Consider the following 16,908-nt stretch of genomic DNA (forward strand, 5'->3'; position numbering starts at 1 on the left):
ACAGTCACTCCAAACACACAGGAAGCAGCCCTCTTGAAAAACAAACAGACTTCTCCAGCGACTTGAGAGCTTCAAACATGCTCATTACACTCAACCCCGGGCCACCTGCTCAAATCTATTTTCTTGAATCCAAATTGCTCTCTCGTTGGCTTCTCCCTCTTGTTTTGAAGGCCCAGGGTTGACAAAGCTGGGATTGAAGAGGTTCCAGGGAAAATGATGCTAGAGAGGCCACTGGGTAGGATGCTTGCTCCCTCAGCCCTGTGTCAGGCCCAGAGATACTGATTCTGACCAAAATGGACTGTGATAAGGCCCATGTCTCTGTCTCTGCAGGTCCTCTCCTGGGAGAAACACTTCAACTTTTGCAAAAGATTCATTAATTCATCACCATGGTGCCCAGAAAAAAAAACGCAAAAGAGAAGACTCAAGTTGTGGCCGACCCAAGGTGGCTGCAAACTGTTTGACATTTTCCTCGTTGAGAGGTGGGGGTCTAAGTCCCCTCCCTTGAAATTAGGCAGGCCCTCTGACTGCCTGACCAACAGAAATAGCGTGGAAGCGACACTGTACCAGTTTTTGAGGCTAAGTCTGAAGAGACTGGCAGTTCCCACTTCCTGTCTTCTGGGAATAATTGTTCTTGAAACCTAAGTGCTATGCTGTGAGGAAGCCAAGCAGCCTCGTTGACAGGCCCACATTGAGCGGAACCAAACCCTGGCCAGCAGCCCCTGCTGCACCCCTAGCTGACAGCCAGGTTCGACTTGTCTTGCATACCAGTATGTCATCTTGGAGGAGGATCCCCCAGCCCCAGTAGGGCCATCTCAGCTGATGCTCCAAGGAGCAGAGATGAGCCACCCCCACCAAGCCCTGCAAGAAAGACTGCCAACTAATCAGAAGGAAGACTTGCAAGTTGGGTTGGGTATATTGAAATGTAAACATGTAGCTACTACTCTTTTTTTTTTTTTTTTTTTTTTGAGACGGAGTCTCACTCTGTTGCCCAGGCTGGAGTGCAGTGGCGCGATCTCTGCTCACCGCAAGCTCCTCCTCCCGGGTTCACGCCATTCTCCTGCCTCAGCCTCCCGAGTAGCTGGGATTACAGGCGCCCGCCACCATACCCAGCTAATTTTTGTATTTTTAGTAGAGACGGGGTTTCATCGTGTTAGCCAGGATGGTCTCAATCTCCTGACCTCATGATCTGCCCGCCTCAGCCTCCCAAAGTGCTGGGATTATAGGCGTGAGCCACTGCGCCCGGTCTAAGTTAATATCTTTAAATGTGGTTTGTTATGCAGCGATAACAGGAACATAAATTATTTGTCCCCCCAAATCACTTTAGGGCCTATCATGTGCTGGATTCATTCGTATAATTATTTGATTTCAATTTTTATAACAATTCCTTGAGGTGTAGGTATTATCATCTCCACTTTCCCTATGAGATACTAAGACTCAGAAAGTTAAAATATCTTGTTTGAGGCCAACCAGCTAGGAAAGATGAAACAGGAATTCTGATGCTAAAGCTCATTCCTCTACCACTGTCATCATCATCCTCATCGTGGCTGGTGCCAAGTGCTCCTCCTTCCCTCCGGGGTCTTCAGTCACCAGTCGTGGCTCATGCCTGTAATCCCAGCACTTTGGGAGGCTGAGGCAGGCGGATCACTTGAGGTCAGAAGTTTGAGACCAGCCTGACCAACATGGTGAAACCCCGTCTCTACTAAAAATACAAAAATTAGCCAGGCATGGCGGTGGGCACCTGTAGTCCCAGTTACTTGGGAGGCTGAGTCAGGGGAATCGCTTGAACCCAGGAGGTCGAGGTTGCAGTGAGCCAAGATTCCACCACTACTCTCCAGCCTGGGCGACAAAGCAAGACTCCATCTCAAACAACAACAATAAAAAAGCGACTTGCCCAAGGTAATAGCTCTAAAATATGAAAGAGCTGGGACTGGACTTAGACTATCTGGTTCTGGAACTGGGCTGGCAAGTGAAAATACCCTAGTCATACAGTCCACAGCATCCTCCCTGTGCAGCCCCACTTCCACTGTTGAGCTCAGGAATTTGTTTCCCTCCCTCCTTTTGGAAGCGATCCTGTGTGTGGAGGTGGGGGCAGAGAGAGTAAAGCCAAACGTAACTACAGCATCTCAGATTTGCAGACTCTCAAACCAGCCTCACACCTCAGTGAGGTGACAATGGCTAATATTTTACAGAGGCCCAGCCACAGCAAGTGACCTGCGCAAAGCTACACAGCCTCTGGCTCCAAGGCAGGGCTCTTTCCCCTGCCTGTGCCCTCTCGCCACCGCAGCCCCTGTTCTCCAGCTGGAGGACCACCCAGAGGACCACCTGGACCCTGCTGCCTCCGTTGGGCCATTTGCTTGGCGGAGTAGTCGGGGGGTGGTGGGCCTGCAACCAGGGACCCCACCTGGCGCTGCCCCTGCCGACCAAGCAGTGAGCCAGCTCTCCCCTCCTCCGTGGCAGCGGGGGCTGTCCGGGTCTCAGGGCTGCCCTGAGGGGCCGCACAGATCGGGGGGATGTAAAGGCCCAAACGGACTCGGAATGGCCGGTGCGGCCGGGCTCTGGGAAATGAAGGGCTCGCGGTGTCTCGCACTTTTTGTGGGGGCGGGAGTAATTACCAGGTGGCCGCGGAGCCAGCCGAGGGGGTGGCTGCTAACCCGGGCGGCGACCGCAGGCGGAGACGCCCCGCCCGGGAGAGGGACCGGGCCGCGCCGGCGCTAGCGGACAGACACCCGCGGTCCCGGCCGCGGCCGCGTCTCTCGCCCCCGCCACGCCCCGGCGGCCTCGCTCGGGGCGCGCCCCCGCCTCGCACGCGCACGCGCACGCGCCTGCACCCGCGCCGGCCCGCCCGGTTCCCGCGCGCTCGCGGGGCCGCTCCGGGGGAGGTGCAGAGACCCGGCCTTGGCCCGCGCGCGGTTTCCGGGGGCCGGCGCGCCGGGGACCCACAGGCGAGGCGAGAGAAAGAGGTTGGCTCGCGGGGACACCTACCTGCGCGGCACGGGGCTGTGGCGCCGGCCACCATTACCCCGCGCCCCTCCTCTTGCCAGCGCGCATGCAGATGGCAGGGTGGCCTGGGGAGGTCTTCGGGTTCCTTCCTGGGAACGCAGGGCCAAGTTGTGCTCCGATTCCACGACCCCCCACCACGTCGGGCACACGCAGCCCTGAGTGAGGGTCCATGCCCTGCCTTTCACCCTGACCACAGCCCCTAGGCTCGGCGCCTGCCGGGAAGGGCCGCAATGGCTCAGAGACTCCTGCCCCCGCTACCATCCTGCCCTGGGGGACAGGTTCTAGAACACTGCGTGGGGCTCAGAGTGGGCCTGGCTGTAAAAGGACAAGGGTCCTTCTCCAGCCACGTCCACTCCCAGGTGCCCTGGCTGTCAGCAGCCTCTCACCACAACCCCAGGGTGACAAGCCCAGAGAACAGTCCAGGAGTAGCCTTTCTGTCCTTTTCCACGTCCGTGTGCCCAGCACGGGCACATCAGTAGCCACGCAATAAATGAAGTGCGGTGTTGCAGCTCTGGGCCTCTCTGCACCTGCCCTGACCTCAGCCTGTCCAGCCCAGCCTGGGGCTCTGCAGTTAGGTTTGCAGCCTCCTGGGTCCCTGCCCGGTGCTCCTCAGAGCCGGAGCCTGTCTGCCGCAGGGATGGCTTAGAGGACCTCCTACTGACCTTCTTGATAATTCAGGGAGGACTTAGTCCCCTCTGCCCCACATACTCACAGATAATAGTAATAATAGTCCCAGCCAACATCTATTGAGCACTGCTGTGTGCCGGGCACTGTTGTAAGTACTTAATTGCATTAACTCATTTGATGTTCAGGGCTCTGTGATGTAGATAGTATTGTTATTCCCATCTTATACATTGGGGAATGAGGCACAGAGAGGGCAAACAACTTGCCCAAGGTCACACAGGTGGTACGTAGAGGCCTCGGGATTCAAATCCAGGCAGTTGGGTACAGAAGCCCTCCTCCTACCCACATCCTGTCCCAAGCCACCCTTGGCTGTTTCCTTCTGCTCTTTCACAATTGCATACGTTGGCTCCTGTGGCCCTCCTCACTGCATAGACCTCCTGTTTCCCACCTCCTGGACTCCTGCCCCCATCTTAAGACCCCAAATCACTTCCCCTAGGGAGCATTCTTGGTTGCCCCAGGTAATGTGTGCTGAACCCTGCTGTGTGCCCTTAGCCCCTTTCCCAGCATTGCACTGCCGCTGGGGTCGCTGGCACACAGCTGTCTCTCTACGGGGCCCTTGCTCTCAGCCCAGTTATCCTGCTCAAAGCAGGGTGCCCCCATTCCTATTTGTGAAATGAATGTCTGGAACTGTCACTGCAAGAGTCTGCAGAAGGTTGGGCGGTTGTCAGGACAGATGGTTGCAGGTTAGGGACGAAGGGTGATTGGAACCTCAGGCAGGGGAGGTAGAAGGAGAAAGAGCAAACATCTCACCTTCTGCTAACCCCTCTGGGTGGCTCAGTGCTCCACACGGTGTGACTTAGCCCTCTAGGTGAGTCTCCGGAAGGATGGACAGTGGGTAAGAGGACAGAAGGTACCCTGGCAGCGGAAGGCTGGGGAGCAGGAGGAGGCAGAGAGAGGCACAGGGAGTGTGGAGGCGGGGGGATTTGCTTTTCTCACTGGACACTACCCCAGCAACATCCCAGCAGGCTAAGAGGCTGGATAAGCCTCCTCTGCTGGTCTTCATTTTGAAATTCCTCCTTAGAAAGTCCTCACAAATGGAATTTTCTGGGTTGACTATGCCATAAAAATTCACATCTGCTTTCTAAAAGTTGCCAAACCGAATGTAGTTGTGAAGAGTTTGGCGTTGAAAGCCAGTGTTGGCATTTGAATCCCAGTTGTACTACGCACTAGTAGGGTGACCCTGGACAAGTCTTTTAACCTCTCTGTGACCGTTTCCATCTGTGAAATGGAGACACATCTTCAAATGAGGGCTAAGATGATTACATGAGTTAAACCAAGTAAAGCCCTTAGCTCAATGCCCAGCACACATGAGGGTTCAATAGATGTTAGCTGTTATTATCACTGTCATTGGATATTCCAAATATCCTCTTATTTGCGGCTCTTATCATTTATTATTTATTTATTTATTTTTGAAACAGGGTCTCACTTTGTCGTCCCCCAGTGTACAGTGGAGTACAGTGGCTGGCGGCTCACTGCAGGCTCAATCGCTCTTATCTTGTAAATGCTTCCTGTGTACTTAGCGCCTGTGCACGATCTCTTTTCATCTCCAAAACAAGTAGTTTTATTCTCTCCATTTCACAGATCAGGAAACTGAGGTTTCATAAATTGCCTGAGGCCACTCAATTCCCAAGTGACTGAGCCAGGACTTGACAGGAGTTCTGACTCTGAAGCTGTTTCTTCCAGTGATTCTGTTCTGCCTCATCTTATCTCTCTAGGAAAGAGGTGGGCTGTTTTAAAGCTTATTGTCAGTTGCTAGATCGAGGACTCTGACTATCAGGAGTACAGAGCATGCCCTGTAGAAAATGTATTACAGAATGAATCCTGCCAGGGCTACCACACTGCACAACCTCAAGGGTGCCGCGCATGCTGTAACCCATCAGTTGGTGGTCCCTGGAGTTGGCACAGTGTGCCAGTACTTGGTGGCCCTGTGTCCTGCCTCTCCTTTTCTTTTCTTTTGTTGAGACAGAGTCTCCCTCTGTCACCCAGGCTGGAGTACAATGGCATGATCTCGGCTCACTGCAACCTCGGCCCCCTGGGTTCAAGCAATGTTCATGCCTCAGCCTCCTAAGTAGCTGGGATTACAGACATGTGCCACCACGCCCAGCTAATTTTTAGTATTTTTAGTAGAGATGGGGTTTTACCCTGTTGGCTAGGCTGGTCTCAAACTCCTGGCCTCAAGTGATCCGCCTGCTTCAGCCTCCCAAAGTACTGGGATTACAGGCGTGAGCCATCGCGCCCGGCTATGCCTCTCTTTTTTCACCCCACATTCTCCGTTTACAGGTGCCTAAACTTATCCAGTGCCTTTCACAGTCTCAATGCTGTTAAATTAAAACAAACTCATTTTTGATTCATGCTTCACTTTTTAGAGACAGACAGCATGGCTCTTATTATAGTTACTTAAAGATCTGGAACTGGCCAGTGGAGTGTGAGAAGCTTGGGCTGTTGCCAAAATACAGACTTGGGCATTTCTGGCCGTGCTTTCCCTAAGAAAATGATGGAGCTGGAGAACCATATAGAAATTCATCATACTGCTTGCAAAGTCACTTTTGACTGGATTTTGCTATGTTTCTTGGTGTCAAGATGTCCAGTCCTTGGCAAAGACAGCAGAATTTGTTGTTTTGTAAATAAAACCTGGCTTTACAAGCAACAAAACAGCTCACTAATGGTAAATTAAGCACATATTGTCTTCCAGAACCTTCCTGAGCCTAGAGAATGTAAATTATGACCTATGCTTTTGAAATGCTGATTGGAAATGCTGCACTAATAACTATCTGTCTCGCCCACAGAAATTATCTCCCACATTGGGCTGGGCTCCAGAGACATGGTCTGAAATTCACCACCCCCAGTGCCAGTGATGTTTGCATCCATTTCTTCTTTTCCAGTCACTTGTGGGTTTTTCTTTTTATCTTGGCATCTGTAAAGGCAGAATCTCTACACAGAGCCTGAGGACAGCTCATTCCCTGCATTTCCCCAATGTCAAACCCAGAGTGACACACTGCAGGTGTCCAGAAAATGGCAGCCAAAGGAGTGTGTGAAAGAGGCTCCCGCACCAGCAATGTGCTGCGTACTTTCTATCCACCTATCCAGATCCAGTCTCCATCCCCCTACTCTAAGGATGATGTCACCCGGCACCCTGCCTTCCAGCGTCTGTTAGATGTGGGTGATAGGAAGCACTAACTGGAGATCAGAGGATGGGAGGAGAGTGAAGACCCGGGGGTATTTATCCACTCTGCCAGGGTCACTTCAGGTTGGCTGCCTCCCTCGGCTGAAGATGTCAGCTCAGCTCCTGTTGGAGTCCCTTTCCTGCACTTCTCTCTCCCTTCCTCCTGGAAGCCTAGGGCTAGTAACAGCTCCTGAGGCATGCCAGTCCCACCGTGTGGCACCATCCCTTAGCCCTGTCCACACCTTTGTGTTAAACTCTTATCAGTTACCCTGCTTGAGGGTGCCATCTGCTTCCTGCTGAGTCTGACTGATACAGAAACGGATGCATCAGATACATCCTCACTGCAAACTCATACTAATGGAAAAATGTGCATATATTTCAGAATGTGCTCAGATGATCTACTTTTGAAAATTACTGTTTTTCCACTTCGTTCTTCCAATTAGCACAGCTGGCTAGCCTTAGCGGAAATCTCTCTTTATCCCCTAAACAACAGAATGAGTCCCTACTTCCTCCCTCGGTTCTAGCGCCAGCTCATCTCAGTCTCTGCTCAGGCCCAAAGCCTTCTCTTGCTGATCCACCCCTGTCCTGTGCTTCCCGTCACCATGAGCCTTCTAGAGCAGAGCACGTGGCTGCCGAATCAGGTCGGTAACTTTCCTTCTGGGAAATAATTGCCGATGCTGAGTCAAGCACCTCTCAGGACAGTTTCAGGCAGAAAGAGGCTGGTTTTCTTTCCTAAGAGTTATTGTTTCTGGCAACAACCACACTCCAGCAGGCTTGGGCCTGAGCTGATGAATGGGACAACCTGATGACCACCACAAAGTTGCGTCTGCTCCTATCCAGCTAATCCGAGGGCTCTCAGACAGACTGTGACTAATGGGGACATCTGAGGGCAGAACATTCGAAGGCCAGGGAGGAACAAGTCCAGACAAAGTGTGAGCACACACATCTGGAGGGCTGGGGAGCCCATGTCACATTCCTGGCTGGACTATGGACTCCAGGAGGAAGGCTTCAGGTTGGGCTTGCTCAGGCTGAGGCAGTTTGGGAGAGTGGGAGTGCAGGGGACTTGGGCATCTGAATACCCGGGTTTGAATTCCACATCTGTTGCTTTTTGGCTCTGAGAGCTCTGGCAAGTTATGTAGCCTCCCTGGGCCTTGGTTTCTGCTTCTTTAAAATGGGGTTAACAAAGAAGATTGGTGTAAGAATCACATATAAAGGTGCTGTCAAGAAATCTGGTTGAAGGCTGGGCGTGGTGGCTCAAGCCTGTAATCTCAGCACCTTGGGAGGCTGAGGTGGGAGGATCACTTGAGGCCAGGGCTTCAAGAAGAGCTTGGGCAAGACTGTAGCTATAGCCATAGCAAGAATCTGTCTCTATTTAAAAAAGAAGAAGAAGAAAAAAGGAATGGAAATAAATTAATTAAATGGAAGTGTGGTTGACATAGAAACCAGGATACCAGCCTTGCCGGGTCCAAAAACAACAGGTTATGCTGGGAAGGCACAAGAGGGGGCTTTGCTGACGGAAGTAGCATGGCCCAGGCTGGGGCTGTTCAGCTCTGGCCAGCCTCTGCCTTGGTTCCCTGCTTAGGGAGAATGGCCCCAATCCTGGCGCCTCCACTTATTGGTTATGTGACCATAAACAAGTGACGTTCTCTCCGTGCCTTAGTTTCCTGATATGTAAAATGGGAATAATAATAGTACTGAGCCAGGCACGGTGGCTCATGCTTGTAATCCCAGCACACTGGGAGGCTGAGGCGGGCATATCACTTGAGGCCAGGAGTTCAAGACCAGCCTGGCCAACATGGTGAAACCCTGTCTCTACTAAAAATACAAAACTTAGCCAGGCATGGTGGTGCCCGCTTGTAATCCCAGCTACTCGGGAGGCTGAGGCAGGACAATCGCTGAACCCAGGAGATGGAGGTTGCAGTGAGCCGAGATCGTGCCACTGCACTCCAGCCTAGGCAACACAGCAAGACTCCGTCTCAAAAACAAAAACAAAACAACAACAACAACAACAAACAGTACTGCACAGGGTTGTTGTATTAACTGAGTTAGTAAGTATAAAACTCTTAGAACTGTGCCTGACCCTAGTAATGCTCAATTAATAAATGTTAAGCCATCCCTTCTTCCCCCGATGCCCATGGAAGTCCTATGTGTTCCAATCTCATTTAAGGGTGTAGGCTTCTTTGTGGCAGTGAGCTGGCTAAATGGTGATTACTTTTCTTTGATTTGCTACGTAAGATTTGCCTCCTGTGGGGCTCACATGACTTCGTGTGTGGATGCTGGGGGAGGACAGGGATGGATGTGAGTGGTATTTGGCACACAGAAACTTTTCCAGCGTTAACTGCCTGGGACCCCTGAAGAAAACCATTGGCAGCTCTCCCTCCAGCCCTCTTGGATCACGGCTTAGGTGCCTATAATAGGGTGTGGATGGTGTGGGAGGGTGAGAAAGGGCTGAAATGAGAGCACTGGCAGAGAATCTGTAGCCTAGACAGGGGCCTTACCTAGAAAACCTTGGAGAAAATTCTTCTCCTGAGCTGGGCTTCAGATCTTCTTGGCCTGTTCCAGGCATCTTGAGGGCAATAATGGTGCCAGAGAGGCAGTGTAGCCAAGAGGCCAGGAAAGTGCGCCCTGGAGCCCCACTGCCTAGGTTCAAATCCCAGCTCTGCCACATGCCAAGTTATTTAACTTCTGTTCCTCACAATGATGGCACCTAACTCATGGAGTGTCATGTAATGTGCCTGGAGCAGTAAATATCAGCTACTAGGAATATTCCACAAGCCAGTGTGTCCTGTGACTACGACGGACGGCTACTACTGTGGTAGGCAGAACAACAGTCCTCAAAGATGACCGTGGCCTTGGCTGGACGCAGTGGCTCACACCTGTAATCCCAGCACTTTGGGAGGCCGAGATGCACGGATCACTTGGGGTGAGGAGTTCGAGACCAGCCTGGCCAACATGGCAAAATCCTGTCTGTACTAAAAAAAAAAAAAAAAAAATTAGCTGGGCATGGTGGTGCATGCCTGTAGTCCCAGCTACTTAGGAGGCTGAGGCATGAGAATCGCTTGAATCCGGGAGGCGGAGGTTGCAGTGAGCCGAGATTGTGCCACTGTACTCCAGTCTGGGCAACAGAGCAAGACTATGTTAAAAAAAAAAAAAAAAAAAAAAAAGATGACTGGATTCTAATCCCTGGTACCTGTGAACATGTTACCTTACACATTAAATGGACTTTGCAAATGTGATAGAGATTTTGAGATGGGGAGATGATCCTGGGTTATCAAAGTGGACCCAATGTCATCACAAGGGTGGAAAAAGGAGGCAGCAGAGAGAATTTGAGTGATGTAGAGAGGGGAGGGCTCCGCCATCCATTGTCAGCTTTAAAGATGGGAGGGGCCACAAGCCAAGAAATGCAGGCAGGCCTGAGACACCGAAAAAGGCAAGGAAATGGAGTCTCCCCTGGACCTCCATAAAGGACCTGGCTGGCCCTGCCAACACCTTAGTTTTAGCCCTGTGAGACTCTATTCTGTCCTCTAGAATTCTAAAATAATGAATGTGTGTTGTTTTAAGATACTAAGTTAGTTGGTGGTAATTTGTTCCACAGCAACAGGAAACTAATACAGCTGTTGAGACCCAACACAGCTCTGTACTTGGAGGCTGGACCATGCGGAGTCACTCCACAGTGTTTCCTGAGCACCTGTGGTTTAAATGTCACCCACAGCCCCTGCCCTCTGGAGGTGTGGGGAACACACCAGACCATGGAACTGAATGCGCCCTGGGTATGCGTATCGCCAGCGATGGAATATTCCGGGGCAAGAGGGCTTAGGGGGGATCCGTTGGTTTAAAAAGGCCTCTGGAGAAGCTGGACTCCTGGCAGGGCCTTGAAGGATGGAGGGTTTGGATAAGGACAGGGATGAGGGCAGGGAGAAGGAAAGAAAGACATAATTGGAAGTCAGGGAGGCTTACTCAGTTATTCATTCATTATTCGTTCATCAGCTCATTTAACACCTGTGCTCCAGGCTGTGGGGCCAGGGTGAAGCGGGTGCCAGGACAGTGAGGTGAACAAGATAGACCTAGTGGTTGTTCTTTTTTTTTTTTTTTTTTGAGGTGGAGTTTTGCTCTTGTTGCCCAGGCTGGAGTGCAATGGCATGATCTTGGCTCACCACAACCTCTGCCTCCCGGGTTCAATCAATTCTCTTGCCTCAGCCTCCCGAGTAGCTGGATTACAGGCATGTACCACCACGCCCAGCTAATTTTGTATTTTTAGTAAAGACAGGGTTTCACCATGTTGGTCAGGCTGGTCTCGAACTCCTGACCTCAAGTGATCCTCCTGCCTCGGCCTCCCAAAATGGGAGTAATCCCAAAACTGGGATTACAGGCGTGAGCCACCACACCTGGCCCCAATCCTTTCTTAATCTGTCTTATTACACTAAGGAGAAAGCCTCACGTGGGTGCTAGTATGCCTTTAACACCACTCTCATTCTTGCTCATCTCCTTTTTTAGCCTAGAGAGCAGGCCTCAGGTATGTTCACAGGTGCTAAAGTTTAATAACACTGCTGCCTAGTCCCTTGCTTTTATTTGTTTAATTACCTTCCTTTTGTGGCAAGAGGTACTGATTTTCTATTTCTGGAAGTAGATTATAATTTTTTTTAAAAAATAATATATTTGTGTAATAGAACCAAAAGTGGGATTTTCCCCCTTGCCTTGGAATTGACCACTGGGTCCAGATCCTCTTTAGTGGTGGGGCCTGACTCCACTCCCTAATCAGGACTTCCACCAACAGCAGCCCCCTCCACCTCGCAATCTCTACCCCCCAACACACACTGTCAGTAAGGGGCAGCGGGGAGGGGCGGGGTGGGGAGTAGGAACTGAGGTTAGAGGAAGAGCACTTGGAGGCTGAGAGTCTTCGAGAGCTGGAAGTGGGGCTACTTTCTTTAGAAGGTGGGTCTATCTGCTCTCTCTCCTCAGTCAGGAGCCCCAGGGGTCAATCAGAGGTAACAGAATTTGTACCACAGGGGCCTGGAAATGATGAACTCTGCCCAGGAAGTTGAGGAGCACAGATGGAATCTGAAAATAGTGGTGGTAAGACATAAGTTTCGTGTTTCCATTTTTTGAGTGGAGGTCCCACGGTAATCCAGCTCCCAAGGTAAAATATTCAAATAAAAACATTATGTATATACTAGACATGGAACTTGAGGGGGCTGAGATTTTTTGAAACTGGTTAGAAGGGAAAACCAGGATGAATACAGCAAGAACAACATTCTGATAACAGCTATGATTGGAGGATAATGGGCAGGGAGGAGCCACGCCTCAGGAGCCAAAGTAAAAAGCACCTGGTCTGGAGGGCGGGAAGTCAGGGAAGTCTTCCTGGAAGAGGTGATTCTGAACTGAAACGCAAAAGTGACTAAGAGGTATCCTAGGACTTCTCTCAGTGACTGGTGTGTATGATGCTGTGGATACAGAAGGGGCCCTTGAATGTTGATAGTGGGGGCTCATTGGTCCAGGGGTGTATTGCTGGGGGTCACTTAGTTTGATTTTGATCATCTTGGGCAAGAAGGAGAAGCAGTGCAAACCTCCCACCCGTCACTCTGAATTACAGTCTGTCTCCCATGTCGAGTGCGGTCACTCTGAATTATAGTCTGTCTTCCATGTAGAGTGTGAATTACATGGGCAGTGACCAGCTCCCTCCAGCTCAGGCCAAAGCCCAGCAGAGTGCCCGTTTTGCTGAATAAATGGATGAGGGAATAGATGGAAGGATAAAACGAGGCAGTTAAATAAAATAATGTGTGAGAAGTACCTGGCACCAGGCGGGCATTCAGTAAATATTAGTGTGCCTCTCCTTCCTCCTCTCCCCTCTCTCCTCTCTCTGGGCCGGGGTGGAATAGCATTTCCCCAGCTTTAAGAGATGCCACGGAGCCCAGACCTCCAGCTTGGGCCCGGGTCCTTGGACTCCTCCCGTAGTGTTCCTCTCGGTGCCTCAGCTGCAGCTGACCTATGAAAGGTCATGTCCTCAGCGGGTCTGGACAGTGCTGGACTTTTGAGATCTGCCCCCACTCCAGGAACCCTGGGCAAGAGAGCCCCTCTGGCCTCGCGTCCCCCCAGACACCACTCCATGACACCCTCAGGGTGGGAAGTCCCTGGGCCCCAAGAGCCCCATCCATTTGTATCCTATCCTAGCACAGAGACCTACCCCAGTCCTTCTCCTGCTCCACTTCCCCCGAAGGCCTTTATTCCACAGATGGGATTTGAATTTTCCGCCCCAGTAGCTGGCGGGGAGCCGGCCTCGCTGAAGGTCAGCCGTTCCCGGGTGCGTCCCCGCGCTGGCGCCGCCGTCAACCCTCGCCCCGGCCGCCCGGCGCACTCACCTCTGTCGGGTCCCGAGTGCAGGAAGCGCGGCCGCAGTTCGGCTGAGCCCGCGGGAGGGAGTGGCCGCGGGGACTGCGCCTGCGGGGCGTGGCGGGACCGGCGCGGAGCTCGCCGTGCGGGGTCCCCGGGCGGGAGGCGGAGGCTCCGCCGCCCACCCTGCCACGGGGACAGAGTCCAGGCCCCGCCGGACACCAGGGCACCTGCACCCCCCACCGGCCTGGGGAGGGTGCGGCTCCCAGGACAGCTCCTAGGGCACCTCCCTCCCCCCGGGGCTCGAGGGGCCCAGGTTTCCCTCCCTGCAGCCAGGCTGGCTGGATCCCTGCCCCTATCTATTTGTGGTCTCTTTGTGGGAGGGGAGATGGGGAGCAGGTAGCTGGTTCTGCCTCTGCTCTCAGATGGGACACGATGAACCCAACTTCGTGGGGCTGGGCCAAAAGGCCGGAGCTTGGAGAGGGGACATTGCTGCGCTTGACTTCGGGCTACGGACTCTGCCCGGTGGAGACCATTGTACCACATACGGATGGAGAGGTGACGGGCTTGCCCCCGGGCCTGGGGTCTGTCATTCCCCGGGTGGACTCTTTCTGCTGTCTCTGGAGAAGGGCAAGGAGGGAGGGTGGAAGGTGAGGGAGAAGCCGGGACAGAGTTTCCCAGCCTCCAGACAAGCCCGAGTGGCCATTCTCTGTGCCTTGCGCGGGAAGACCACGTCTCTCAAACCTAGGCTCTTCCAGGGCTGAGTTTGGGGGCAGCGGAGTCTGAGGCGGCTGGGTTATTCTGCTCTGCGCCTGCCACTGGGCCTGCCTCAGCAGACCTTTGGAATCGGATCCCTGTGACCATCCTGCACGCCTGGTACCCCTCTCTCTGAGGCCTTTCCTAGGGCTGGGAAGGCAGAAATGAGAGGGAAATGGCCTAGGAGACAGCCAGCCGCTGGCATAGCTGCGTGCACCTTAGGACGGTGAGCTCCGCAAAGCCCCCAGCTTTTCTTCTCTTCTCGTTCCTTCTTCACCTTTGGTTACTTCTGCTCAATTATTCAGACTCTTCTCCTGCAGCCCATCCCTAAGAGGTGGTGCTCCCTGTGCCGAGCGGACCTGTGCTGGCTTGTGAAAGCACATCTGTGAATTTCCAGGAATTGTGCAAGCCAGTTGTTCAGCACAGCCATCATTAACAATTAACTTATGTAAACCTACCATCAAGTAACTTACATGAAAAGCAAAGGTAACACTCAAGACTCCCCACTTCCTAATTATTTTACTTTTACCCATGCTTTCAGGTTACACCTATTGTATCTGTATGGTGGTGATATTATATCATGAGGTACATCTCTTTCTGGTGAAGGAAATCCCAAAATATTTCACCCCAAAATATGGCTCCCTGGTATAGTGAGTATTTTGAATTCAACACCCTTAGAGATCAATAAACTGGAAGAAACTTTCCCCCTATCTACAAAAAGAAAGGACTGAATCACCAAGGAGAACAGTTGTTCTTGTTCGCCCCCTGTTATCTCATTACCCTTTACAGCAAAGAAGACCCAGAATGTAACCACATCTGAACAGACCCTTTTTCGAGACAGTGACTGTTTCCAAGGATCATATACATTCCAAAGAATTTTACAAGTTACTTTCTGTTCCCCATCCAATCATTCTCCCTAGTAATCATTTATAATCCCTCAACAGAATTCTTCTCCCTCTCCCATAACCTGTTCTGACAGGACCCCAGCCCCCATTCTGTCTGTAACCTCGAGGTAGTATATAAGTTTCTGGACTTCACTGGAGGGGGTCTAGTCTTTATTCTGAAGGCTCTCATGTATACCTGTTAAGAATGATAGAGAAGATGTCTTGGGTGAATATTATGATATATAAATTATATCTCGATTTTTAAAAAATTGAGGCCAGGCGCAGTGGCTCACAACTGTACAGTCCTGGCACTTTGGGAGTCCGGGGCGGGTGGATCATGAGGTCAGGAGTTCAAGACCAGCCTAGTCAAGATGGTGAAACCCCATCTCTACTAAAAATAGAAAAATTAGCCTGGCGTGGTGGCGGGCACCTGTAATCCCAGCTACTCGGGAGGCTGAAGCAGAGAATTGCTTGAACCCAGGAGGCAGAGGTTGCAGTGAGCCGAGATCGTGCCACTGTACTCCAGCCTGGGCGACAGAGTGAGACTCCATCTCAAAAAATAAATAAATAAAAAAAATTGAGATTTTTTTAATCTCAAAGACTGAGATCAGTTCCGTGTTAAGTGATGTGTTCAGTGCTGGCAGCTTGACGCCGGCCATGCTGAGAGTACTTATACCACAGAAACTGGTAAATGTTATAAACTTGGGCTTGATTTATGTTTTTTTCATTGTCTAGTGTCTCTAGACTTAAGAATAATAGAGAAGATGTCTTGGGTCAATATTATGGTATGTAAATTATATCTCAATTTTTAAAAAAGTGTGTTGCATCTGTAGCCATTATAATAGGAATAGTACAAAAAATTGAGGAAGTATTTGTTCAGCATTCAGAAACTACCACTTGATTAAACAAAGTTACTCATGTTTTCAGTGAAGTTCTGACATAGATCTTTGACTTGTTTCCCTTTCATTTTACATGTTAACGTATAAGAAATTATCAACCATATTTGTGTTGGAGCTACGCTCATTTGTCAGTTGCAAGCCTCAGTTGGCTGTATACAAATACACCTGCAAAAAATCAATGAGCTTTCTGCAAGAATCAATTGGTTGTATGGATTTTACAATAATTGTTATTGCACGTTTTATTATTTATAAATTGTTACTGATAATAAAGAGTCAAACTCTGGCCAGGCGTGGTGGCTCACGCCTGTAATCCTGACACTTTGGGAGGCCAAGGTCGAGGGATCACTTGAGGTCAGGAGTTTGAGACCAGCCTGGGCAATGTAGCAAGACCCTGTCTCTACAAAAAATAAAAAATTAGCCAGGTATGGTGGCATGTGCCTGTAGTCCCAGCTACTCAGGAGGCTGAGGCAGGAGGATCACTTGAGGTTGCAGTGAGCCATAGTGATACTACTGTACTCCAGCCTGAGGGACAGCGTAAGACCCTGTCTCAGAAGGAAAAAAAAGAATATCCAGCTGCAACTTTGGTATTTCCCAGCCACCAGGTCACACACCACACCAACGCAGAGGGTGGGGCCCTGGAACTCAGGAGGGGGCGTGATCCAGGGTGCTCTCTTAGCCACAGGATCCCATGGTACTGCTAAAGGGGGCTGGGGCTTGGGATTGGTGTGGAGGTGAGCAGGGTCTTAGCATTGAAAGCAGCTGATGGAGTAACAGGACACGGGGGAGAATGAGGGGAAGGCCAGCATCCTCTGGATGGGGCAGGTTGGGAGGTGGGGTGGGAATACAAAGAGGCCTCGCTTTGGAGGGGGAGGATGGTGAGCTGTGTTGGGCATGTTGAATTTGAGGTGCGTTTGGGACATGCAAGTTGGAAATCCAGATCTGGAGTTTTGGAGGAGAGGTGGGGGCTGGAGATACAAGTTTGGGCCTTCTGGGAATAGGTGGTAATTAAAGTTGTGGGTATGCCTGGGCTTGATGAAGTATGGTCAGGGGGCTGGGTGTGCCTTGAGGGGAGCCTGTAGAGAGGACCTAGTCTGCAAAGGGCTGGGTGTGTGTATAGAGCACCTTCGACATAAGTAACTCCATCTTAGAAAAAGACTCCATCTTACATTTAATATGGCACTTCGCCAACAGGGAC

The 16,908-nt window shown here is 51.3% G+C and overlaps 1 protein-coding gene across 6 annotated transcripts in view; it reads right to left on the reverse strand.

Moving 5' to 3' along the window:
• Positions 1-13,234, reverse strand: part of GPR68 (G protein-coupled receptor 68) — a 30,981-nt gene extending 17,747 nt beyond the window's left edge. The window contains exon 1 of one of the 6 annotated variants that reach the window (XM_063652005.1): positions 13,204-13,234. The gene's annotated coding sequence lies outside the window, so the exon portion shown is untranslated. The other 5 variants (XM_054449255.2, XM_054449252.2, XM_054449249.2 and 2 more) reach the window with 5 other exon arrangements.
• Between the last annotated feature and the right edge of the window lie 3,674 nt (positions 13,235-16,908).

Source organism: Pongo pygmaeus, chromosome 15, assembly GCF_028885625.2.
Source record: "Pongo pygmaeus isolate AG05252 chromosome 15, NHGRI_mPonPyg2-v2.0_pri, whole genome shotgun sequence".
NCBI lineage: Eukaryota > Metazoa > Chordata > Mammalia > Primates > Hominidae > Pongo > Pongo pygmaeus.